Genomic DNA, 10,961 nt, shown 5'->3' on the forward strand with positions numbered 1-10,961 from the left:
TCCAAAAAAAGGTAAGCTATTTTAAAAATATGTATAGCATATTATGTTACAATTCTTCATGACAACAAACAAGCATTCCTTAGAATGTATAGCAACCCAAAGATCTAAACATTCGTAGAGAATGGAAGTTTAGACACTTGTGAAAATTTTCTTTTATAAAAACACAGTTGCCTGGCTGACACTGCTGCCAGAAAAAACAGTTCAAACAAGCAAACAGGAAAACAAAACAAGTTAAAGAACATACACAAAGTATTAGACCAAAAAGATGAAAGGCAAGAAATGGGTACAGACAAGATAATGCAACTATTAGAATAATAACTAATAAGTTTGTTACAAAGTACAAGAAAATAAAAACCCATGAATTACTACTAGTTAAACAAGATTATGTAACAATTTAGCACTGGAAGGAACCCTAAGAAATCAGTCCTTTCTTTGCATTTTTAAGGAAACTAAGACCCAGAAAATCAAAGTGATTTACCCAAGACGGCAATCTATCTAAGGTCACAGAGGTAAGTTAGTAAAATCTGAAATGGACTACCAGTTTTCTGATTCTTAGTTGAGGGACCTATTCAATACTTCAATAGCAACAATCCGGTGAGAAATACCTTATCTTTAAAGGTGCCTCCATCTGCAACTACATCGCTTTATGGCACTCCCCTGCTAAAACTGAAGAAGCACTGCTGCTCCTTCTAAGAGCTAAACTTCTCACCTGCCTTCTTTTCCACTCCTCCTCTCCACTCAAGGACTGTACACCTGCAATTCAGCCCTCTTTACTGGGTCATTCCTACTAACAAAGAGGCTCTACTAAAGCTGTTGCTTGGCTCCAGGTCCCTATTGCGTTTACAACCCAATTTCTCCACTCCAATCTTCCAGTAAAAGAATTCTATTCTATCTATACCAGAATAGTCCTCCCAACCCAGGAATCGAACCCAGGTCTCCCGCACTGCAGGCGGATTCTTCACCAACTGAGCCACCAGGGAAGCCCAATCTATACAAGAATATTATACTATATGATAATCTAGAACGTTATACCTCTACTTCCTTCCCAACATTTTTCTAAATTTGCACTAGTCAGGTTTTCATCTTGACCATTCCCCTGAAATAGCTTTTATCAAAACAAACAATGAGGTTCATCCTGGCAAAATCCAAAAATCGCTTTTCTGTCCTATTTGTCCTTGACCTCAGCATTTGAAGACTAACCATTCCCTCCTTCCTACAACACTCTCTTTATAACTTCCACAGTCTCCTGCTTTCCTGGCTTTCTTACTACCTCACTGGCTATCTCCGTCTTCTTTGTTGAATCTGTCTCCTCATTCTGATCTCTACAGGCTGGAATACACAAGGCACCATGTATTAGGCCCTCTTTTATCTACACTCTCTTCTTAGGTGATCTCATCTAGACGTCCCTTACCCTGCCTTCCAGATTCATATATTCACTTTCCTGTTTGACAACTCCAGCTAGGTATCTAAACATGCCAATACAAAATCATGATCTGTTCGCTTTCTACTCCCACCAACTCTTTCCTATTTTTCTGACCTCAGTAAATGGCATTTCCATTTACTAAATTATCCATGTCACAAATTGAAGGATCATCCTGGATTTCTTCTTAACCTTACATCCCACAACCAAACCATCTGTAAAACCAGGCTGGTTTATCTCCTAAATATATTCCAAATTGGATGATTCCTTATCATCCCCACTGCTACTGCCCTGGTCCAAACCACCATCTTCTCTCTGCAATAGCCTCCTAACTGATATCCTGCTTTCATTCTTGCTGCCCCAGTTACAGAAAGCTACATGACACAGAGATCAGACAGCATCAAGCAGATCTTCTGCTTAATACCTTTCAATGGCTTCCAATAGTCATCAGATTCCTTAACCAGACCTACAAACTCCTGTAAAATCTGGCCCTCCTGCCTACTTCTCCATCCTGATCTCACACCTTGTCTCTTCCCCTCATCTTCTGCAGCTACAGTGGCATTCTTTTGTGCCTCTAACGTGCCAAACCTGTCACCAACTCAGCAATCTGCTGCACCTTTTGCCCAGGACCTTCCCTTAGAACTTCACAAGGGTGAGATTACTCTGATTTTCTTCACAGACTTCATTACTATTGGGAATAATCTCACATTTGTCTCTTCCTGTTAAATATAAGACCCATGGGAACAGAAACCTTATCTGTCTAGTTCACCAGAATAATCACAATACCATGTATTAATCTTTTTGTGAAATGAATGATTAATCTATAATGCTATTTTGAATACAATATTAGTAGTTTCATTCAATAAAATGTACCTATTTTAAAGGAAATAATTAAATCATCCCACATCCAACTAATTGCATAAGACTTACACAAATCTCTAAAATGCCTAAGAAGGGAGAAAATGAACAAGTCAAAAGTTTTGCTCTGAGCCATTCCCATCATAAAGTTGGAATATTCTTACTGGGTTAATTTTAAATGACGGAAATAACCTGTAGGGCTTCAGACAAAATAAATTTCACCTGAAGTTACAAATATAAACTAGTCACATTAAGTGAACAAAATTTTTTTCTTAAAAAATTATCAACAGAGAACACTGAAGATTTATACTTCACGTGTAACTCTCCAGCTAATTTAAACTAATTTTTTGTGATATAGAATGAATCAGTTAACAGTTGTTCATCTGTTTCTCTTAATTGTACAAGGGTAACCAGATAAAAACAAAAACTATAAATCTTGTCCAATTTCAATTTCTAAATTGTTTATCTTCCAAAAGTGGCCAGGAGTGCTACTGTGGCAATGCTAGAAAGCCATCAAATCTACCACTTATCATTTTCCAACTGGTCTTTAAAAAAAGTCCCAAGTAGTACACATCACAGGTCAGAAAAAAGATACCAGAAGCTTCTGCAGTAACAGAATTGCCTCCTATAAAGGATACACAAATCCAGTTTCAGATGAATCAGAAAGTAAACCAAAGCTGCAGAGTCCACTGTATATTGAATATTATAATAAGCATCTGATCCACGTGACTTTAAGAAAAATTCATTTTAAGAAAAAGAAAAAAAAAAAGTATGTAAAATCAAAGAACTGTTAATTTCCTGTCATTTCTCTGTGTTCAGCTTCTTTGCATGAAACATTGCTACCTGGCTACCTCTGCTGCCAACAAGAGTTCACACAATAGCCAACTAGATGAGTGAAATAAAAATAAACCAGGAGAGAAAGATACGAACAATACTTACCCTCTCTCCCACTAAGAACACAAATAACTGAAGATGAGATTAAGGTAAAAACAATACTGCTGCATTAAAGCTATAACTCTTTCTCTCCTGTAAGGGAGAAAGGATTAGAAACAAGTAGTGTTTCCATTCCTCTACTTCTCAACATTCTAGGACGTTGCTAAGTGGTTTCTTATCCTACATATATTTACACAGCACTGACTTTTGCTTAAAAATCAAACTATGTTTAGATTTTAAGTATAGTTTTCTAGACTTTAGGTCAGATGACAGTAAAGGCTAGACTTAAGATTTAAGGTATAATCAACTTCTTTTAAACAGCACATTGAAACATGGGTCAAACTAAAGCATCTTAACTACAGTATGTATTCCCAAACTTCAGTCAGTTAAATGAAAACATCACAGAATATTCATTCATTCGGCATTTACTGAATACCTACCATCAGGCACTGAACTATGGATAAAGCTGGAGACACAAAAATGAGACAACTGATCCCTACTATTAAGAAACTGCCAGCCTGAAAAGAAAGATAAATAGTATTAAATACTAATGATAAAGGGAAGTATCAGAAGCTGAGGAAACGCAAAACTACGATTAGAGGACCAAAGGGTGTTTGGGAAGACTGCCAGAAGAGAAAATGCCTAAAATTGAGTCATTTGGTATAGCAGAGGTCAAGTACAAGTATGATTTGGGTTGTGTATTTGTGTTCTATGGGGGCAAGATGACAGCTAAGGTTAGCAAAGACAACAGCTGATGAAGCAGGACTCTATTTCGGTAAGAGGAAACATGTGCAAAAGTAGAAGGCGTGAGATAAACTGCAAACAGTTCATAACTGTGCTGTCCAAAGCAGTGATGACTGAGAACCTGAAATACAGCTAGTTAAAACAGAAATAAGCTGTTAAAGATAAAATACACATGGGATTTTGAAAACAGTACATGAAAAGAACATAAAATACCTCTTTCATAATCTTAATATTCAATGTGTGTTGAAACAGCATTTTGGATATCTTGGGTTAAATAAAATATATTATTAAAACTAATTTCACCTGTATGTACTTTCTTGGGCAGTTCCTGAAAATTACATATACAGTTCACATTATATTTCTATTGGACAATGCTGGTTTAAAATGATTGTATTGGCTGGGGGTAGTGATAAAGTATGGATAATATTAAGTGAGATAGAATTAAGAGGAAGAGACCATTACAAGAAGGGTTTTTATGCCATACTAAGTTGATTGAAAGCAAAGGATCTTCAATAAGATTAAAATGACCAACCCTGACAAAGATCTGACAATGATTCAAAAATAGAATGATTCATCCTCAACCCAAGAACTGGAGAGCAACAAAGCTTAAGGAATAATAACAACTGGCCTTGAGATCAGGTGACAAATGACAGAAGTTTGAACTAAGGTTCGGTAACTTAGAAATACAGAATGCAGAATTGATTTAGACATGTTTATCAAGTAAAATAAACTGGACTTTGTGGCCGATTATACGTGGAGTAGGAGAACGAACCTAAATAAACCCTTGAAAAATTGGGTGAATATGGTACCATTCAACAGGACAGATTTGGCGGGGAAACCTGATGAGTTCAATATCAGACACAGTGAGTTGAGGATGCCTATGGGAAATCTATGTGGAAATACCAAAAAAATAATTATATAAATTTGTAGCTACCTCAAGTGTTCCAGGAAAGAGATTAAAAAATGCATTGTATATTGATAAAAATATGGAAGGTGGAAGTGAAAATTATCAAAAGCCTGAGAATGAACTCAGCCAAGAAAAGAATACAGAGTGAACAGAAGACAGAAGACTGAATTATGAGGAAACACAATAATTAAGTGGTGGATAAAGGAGGATTCCATACAGGAGATGAGGAATGACAGGCAGGAGAAGAACCAGGAGAGAGATTAGCATGTTTATCCTGTTTATCCTAACAGTCCTCTACTGTGTCATACAGAATTATGGTTCCATGATTGTTTAACAGAAGAGATGTGACTCTGACAAAAGAAAAATCACTTTTCTAAAGTCACAGTTTTTGACATCTAAAATGACACTCTGTCAACTTAAGAGAATCAAAACAAATTATTTCCTATTATGTTTTGAATAAACATGCAAGTCAACACTCAGCAAAATCCTAAAGTGAAATATTCAGAACAGCAAAATAAATTTCAAATGTAAAACTACAACTGAAAAAGATGAAAATAATAACCACACTAAGGTGAGCAAAAAATAATCTCCAGAACTGTATCCTTTTCTGTTTTACTGTTTTCCAAATTGCATGAGGCCCCTTCAACAACAACAAAAATCATTTAAATGATGACTTTGATCCCAAAGAGATAGCTAATCCAAACTCTGAACCTGAAGTAAAGGACCATCATAAACGTGTAGGTCCCCAAGTGTACTTTTGTAGAGACAGGAGCCAAAACTTTCTTCAGACTTTCAGGGGGGTGCTCCACAACTGAAAATCACCACTCAGGGCAGACTATTTAATAACCAATTCTTTTTTTCACTTATGTAGGTACAGATGTGGGCAGTCTCAATAAATTTAATCTTCACGATATCTATACCATTCCCATTCTGAAATGGGAAAAAATGATGCTAGTAATTTGTTCCTAGCCAGGAATCTGTTACTAATTAATGTTTGTAGATTATCCAAGGCCGCAAAGTGCATGAGAGGGATTTAGCCTCAGGTGAGTCAATGAGAGGGGGTTAAGCCCAGGTGAGTCAGAGAGGAGACGAAGCTCAGGCGACCTGGACCCGTGATCTTCGCCACTGTTAACACTATCCCGTGGTCCTGCCAACCTAAAACACCAAGTATTTGAGCACCCACTCCAACTCATCTACGCCAAGAAGGCATTTTTTTTGGCCAACTCGTTCCTCCTCTCATCCTATCTCTGAAGGATTCATAAAAATTTCACAGCCTGCACCAAAGATCCTCTCCACGCTAACTACAGTATTCCATTTCCCATCATTTATCATCCCAGAGCTACCCAAAGGCTCACAGCTTCTTCCCCCTTCTTGACTCTGGTCCTCCTTTCCCATTTCAGTCTACAGGCCTCTGGGGTTTTCTAATAACTCCGAACCCCTTTCTCTAAGTACTCCTACAATGCGTTCCCTTCCTTCTCTTCCCGATCCCCAAATCAACCTTTTCCCCCAACTCTTTCCCCTCAAACTCCCCTCCTCCCGGGACACTCCTACGTGCCGGGCTCGAGATTTACTTTCCTAGGGACTTTCTCCTCCCCGCGCCCCCAAATCCTCCTCCATCCCTAATCCTTTAACAAGTCCACTCGCACGCCCCTATCCACGAAAAACACTTCGCCAACGGCCCAAAAGCCGGGCCTCACCCCGCACCCCCAACTCCCCCCATGTCTCCACGCCCACCCCAAAGCCCACCTCCAACCCGCTCCGGCCCCTCCTCAGCGCCGACGCGGCGCCCGCCGCCTTGCCTTCTCTCCGCGGGGCCTCGGCGTCTGTCGGCTAAGGAGGGGGTGGGGGGTGCCTGACTCGGCTGCGGGGGTTAGGGGAAGCTGCGGGGCGGGCGCGGAGGGGCCCGGGGTGCGGGAGGTTTGAACACGGCGCGAGAGCAGGGGCGGAAACGTAAGCCCCGGGCGGCCACAGCGCGGCGACCTCGGCTCCAAGGTAACGGAGGCGGAGGCCCAGACTGCACCGCGGGGCGCCCGCAGCCAATGATATGCCCGCCCCCGACTTCCCATTGGCTTCTGTTGTTACAGGATTCTCTTTCTATTGGCTTCTGTGGAACTGGAAGGCGGAACGATGCGTACAAGGGAAGGCGGCCATTGGCTGGCCGCTCTCGCTGTGGCAGCTGAGGAGAGGGACGAAGCCGTGCGAGCCGCAGACCTGAGAGGCGCGCTCGGCGCTTTTTAGGCTCCGCGGAGGCAGTCAAGGCTGCAGAGGGTCTAGGGGCTTCGTGGGTGGTCGGGAGGTGAAAGCCTCTGCTGAAGTGAATTGTAAAAATGAGCCACTGCCTAATTGAAAACGTTGAAAATTGTCTCGGATCGCTTTGGAAATCACTTGGTTTGGGATTAGAAACAGCCAGTCGCTTCTCTGTTTTTAGCCCTGAAATTGCTGATTTTCAAGAGGATGTGGAGTAACCATAATGATTCTTCTGCCTCGAAGTCCTTGCTTTCGTGAAGGACGAAAGCGCCCCGTGTTTTAGAAAGGGTTTGAGGTGGAATGACATGTGAAACATTTGCGTGTGTGTGTGTTTTTTTTAAAGGAAACATATGTGGCGCATGCCAGTAACTATTAAGAGCTGCTGTACGGCATATTTTCCCTTTAGAAATAATAGTGTATTAAACGGCATTAATCGCGGGAGGCGAGGAAGGTTAAAAAAAAAAAATCCTCTTTGTGATGAAGGTCCTTTTAAGCCTTTCAAAGCCTTCTGATTATCAAGATGGTTTAACACCACACTCCGCTGTCTCGCCATTGTTAAAAGCTCTAGAACTTCCATTCTGCAGACAATCTAATTCTTGAGGGCAAAGGTGTTCTAATCAACGCTCTGCCCATGAATTATGATAATTCCTTTTCTTGCTTGGCCTTGTTTTAGACTTACACACTTTCAAACCTTTCATTTTATCCTATCAATATATTTCAAGTTAAAGATTAACCCACTTAAACAATATCATGTGTGCCTGCGTGGTCGCTTCAGTCCTGTCCGACTCTGCGACCATATGCACCATAACCCGCCAGTCTCCTCTGCCCATGGGGATTCTCCAGGCAAGAATACTGGAGTAGGTTGCCATGCCCTCCTCCAGAGAATCCTCCCTACGCAGGGATTGAACCCTCATCTCTCATGTCTCCCGCATTGGCAGGCGGATTCTTTACCACTAGTGACACCTGGGAAGCCCAAACAATACCATAATTAAATATAATTTTCTCTATGCGCTAATAATCGCTTGAAGAAAGTAATTATGTTAGTGAAAAAGATGAGTAATGTCAGAAAATGCACTGAAATAACTTTTCATTAATTTGTTTAAATGCTAATATTCTTCACTAAAATAGCTCACTATATAGTGAGCTAATAGTACTCCGTAAAGGAGATCAGTCCTGGGTGTTCATTGGAAGGACTGATGCTGAAGCTGAAACTCCAATACTTTGGCCACCTCATGCTAAGAGTTGACTCATTGGAAAAGACCCTGATGCTGGGAGGGATTGGGGGCAGGAGGAGAAGGGGACGACAGAGGATGAGATGGCTGGATGGCATCACCGACTGGATGGGCATGAGTTTGAGTAAACTCCAGGAGTTTGTGATGGACAGGGAGGCCTGGCGTGCTGCCATTCATGGGGTCACAAAGAGTCGGACACGACTGAGTGACTGAACTGAACTGAAAGTTTATACTACATAGTTTAGTAAATGCATCAGTGGATTACTTTTAAAGGAAGTTGTATAAAGAGTCAAAAACCCCGAAAGACAAAAAAGTCTCCAGAATCAACTGGGGTTTGCTAGCACTCAAGGACAGTTGAGAATGATGGGTATTTATTCAGCCATCACAATTTGATAGTCAGTGTAATCTCATTCTATCTTCACCCAGATACTAGACGGGTATTGTTATTCATCGTTCTACCTGAAGAAAAAGATTCTGAGAGGTTAAAGGAACTACCACTAGATACCAAAGTAGTAAGTGGTTGAACCAAGATTTAAGTCAAGTTAGCTAAATTCGAGGTTTCAAGTTTAAGGCCTTTAATATGTTTCACCAACAAGTTGGTAAGAGTTTCTGGAAAGCAAGAAAGAACTGAAAAGTTTAAGAAGCTCCATAAAATTGTCCAATTGGATGTGACACATTTTCAAGATCTTTACAATGTAGAGTTTTATTCACTCTTATCATATTTGAAATAACAGTGACTATCAATTTATTGGACCTAGGAAAATGATCAAAAGAATTTATAAACCTACAGAAGTTAGAGATCAGTTTATTGAACTAGGTTATCCCAAAATAGATAATTTCAGATGTTTTTATGTGATTTTACATGATTTTGATATTCTGATAGGACTAGAATTTTCTAAGATTATACCATTTGCCATCTAATTTCACTATACTACATAGAATTGTGCTTTTCAAAAAAAAAAAAAAGGAAGCAAAATCAATAAAACTACACCTTTATATTTCTGCCACTTGAAATTATAATCAACAGTAACCAGGCTTCTTCTTGTTTTTAAAGATTATATTTATGAAAAAATTATTCTAATAATCATTAAGCACTTTAGAGTTTTATTTTAATACTCTTAGGCTTACATTGGTATTACCATATCTCCAGATTTAACTGAATGTTAATTTTTTGCAGTACTCTGATTGCCTTGTTTAATGCTATATGGCCAATGATACAGATGATATTAATGAAAATTTTCCTAGAAATGCTTATGAACAGACTTATTTCCATTTTCCATAGGGAGAAACTAAAGTGTTTGAACAATTTGTTAGAAGCTTCATGAAATTAATAGGCAGAGTAGTAAGTAGACTTTGCACCTGTAGACAATCCAGAAATTACAATAACTATAATTTAAAATGGCCATACTAAAAATAATCACAACTTAGAAAGTTCACCAGCATATAATTACTCTTAGCTAAAATTCAGTTGTCCATGTATATAATTAAAAAAAAATACTGTCATAGTTTTGTGTGTTTTACCTAGATATGTGATACATAATGCAAAATTCAAAAATTCTAAATCTAACTTTTGGTGATATATTGCTAGAAAATTTTAAATTCATTAATAAATTCCAGGTAAATAGTAGATTGTCAGCACATGCATTTTAACTTTAACATAATCTAATACACCAAGTGTTTAAAAGAAATTGAGTGACTTCCCTGGTGGCTCAGTGGTTGAGGATCCACCTTCCAATGCAGGGGACACAGGTTCCATCCCTGGTTGGGGAACTAAGATCCCACATGCTGTGCGGCAGCTAAGCCTGCAAACCACAACTAGAGAAGTTACAATGAAAACCCAGCACGACCAAAAAAAAAAAGAAATTGAATGGCTTCAGAAAACTTGAGTATAAAGAACAGTAAAGTTGGAGACACACAAAGTGGTCTCCTCGTATAAGAACAAATTTAGTCTGATTGTTGTTATTATTTGCCTTTGCAGTACAGAAAGGCTGATACCCTTTGATTATTGCTTTATTTAAGTAAGGGCTTCCCTGGTGGCTCAGATGGTAAAGAATCTGCCTGCAATGCAGGAGATGTGGGTTTGATCCCTGGGTTAGGAAGCTCCCCTGGAGTAGGGAATGCCTACCCACTCCAGTATTCATGCCTGGAGAAATCCATGGACAGAGAAACCTTGTGGGCTTCCCACTACATGCTGTACTACATGACTGCAGTCCATGGAGTCCCAAAGAGTTGGACATGGCTGAGTGGTTAACATACTTTTCTTTAAAGGATAAATTTTATTTGATCACTTTGAAAGTTACAAGTTAATTATTTTGTTAGTGGAGAAAGAAAAGTATTGAGATATTTACTAGTATTTTTCTTTCATAATTGGTGAGTAAATCACTAATAGTTTCTCAATTTCATGGAGTCTGTTTGAATGGGGGAGGGGGTGTTGCTTTTGTTTTGCATGAATGTGTGAGTAAGTGAAAGTCGCTCAGTCCTGTCACTCTTTGCGACCCCCATAGAGTGCAGCCCACCAGGCTCCTCTGTCCATGGGATTCTTCAGGCAAGAATACACGAGTGGGTTGCTATTTCCTTCTCCAGGGGATCTTCCTGACCCAGGGATTGAACCCTGGTCTCC

General features: G+C 39.6%; 1 protein-coding gene across 2 annotated transcripts in view; it reads right to left on the bottom strand.

Annotated features, from left to right (window-relative positions):
- The window catches only part of LCA5 (lebercilin LCA5), a 58,701-nt gene extending 51,908 nt beyond the window's left edge, over nucleotides 1-6,793 (bottom strand). Inside the window, exon 1 of one of the 2 annotated variants that reach the window (XM_061131499.1) lies at nucleotides 6,609-6,793. The gene's annotated coding sequence lies outside the window, so the exon portion shown is untranslated. Of the gene's footprint in view, nucleotides 1-3,651; nucleotides 3,702-6,608 lie in introns of those variants that run through there. The other variant, XM_061131500.1, reaches the window with a different exon arrangement.
- Between the last annotated feature and the right edge of the window lie 4,168 nt (nucleotides 6,794-10,961).

The sequence above is a fragment of the Dama dama genome, chromosome 28 (genome assembly GCF_033118175.1).
Source record: "Dama dama isolate Ldn47 chromosome 28, ASM3311817v1, whole genome shotgun sequence".
In the NCBI taxonomy this organism is placed as follows: domain Eukaryota; kingdom Metazoa; phylum Chordata; class Mammalia; order Artiodactyla; family Cervidae; genus Dama; species Dama dama.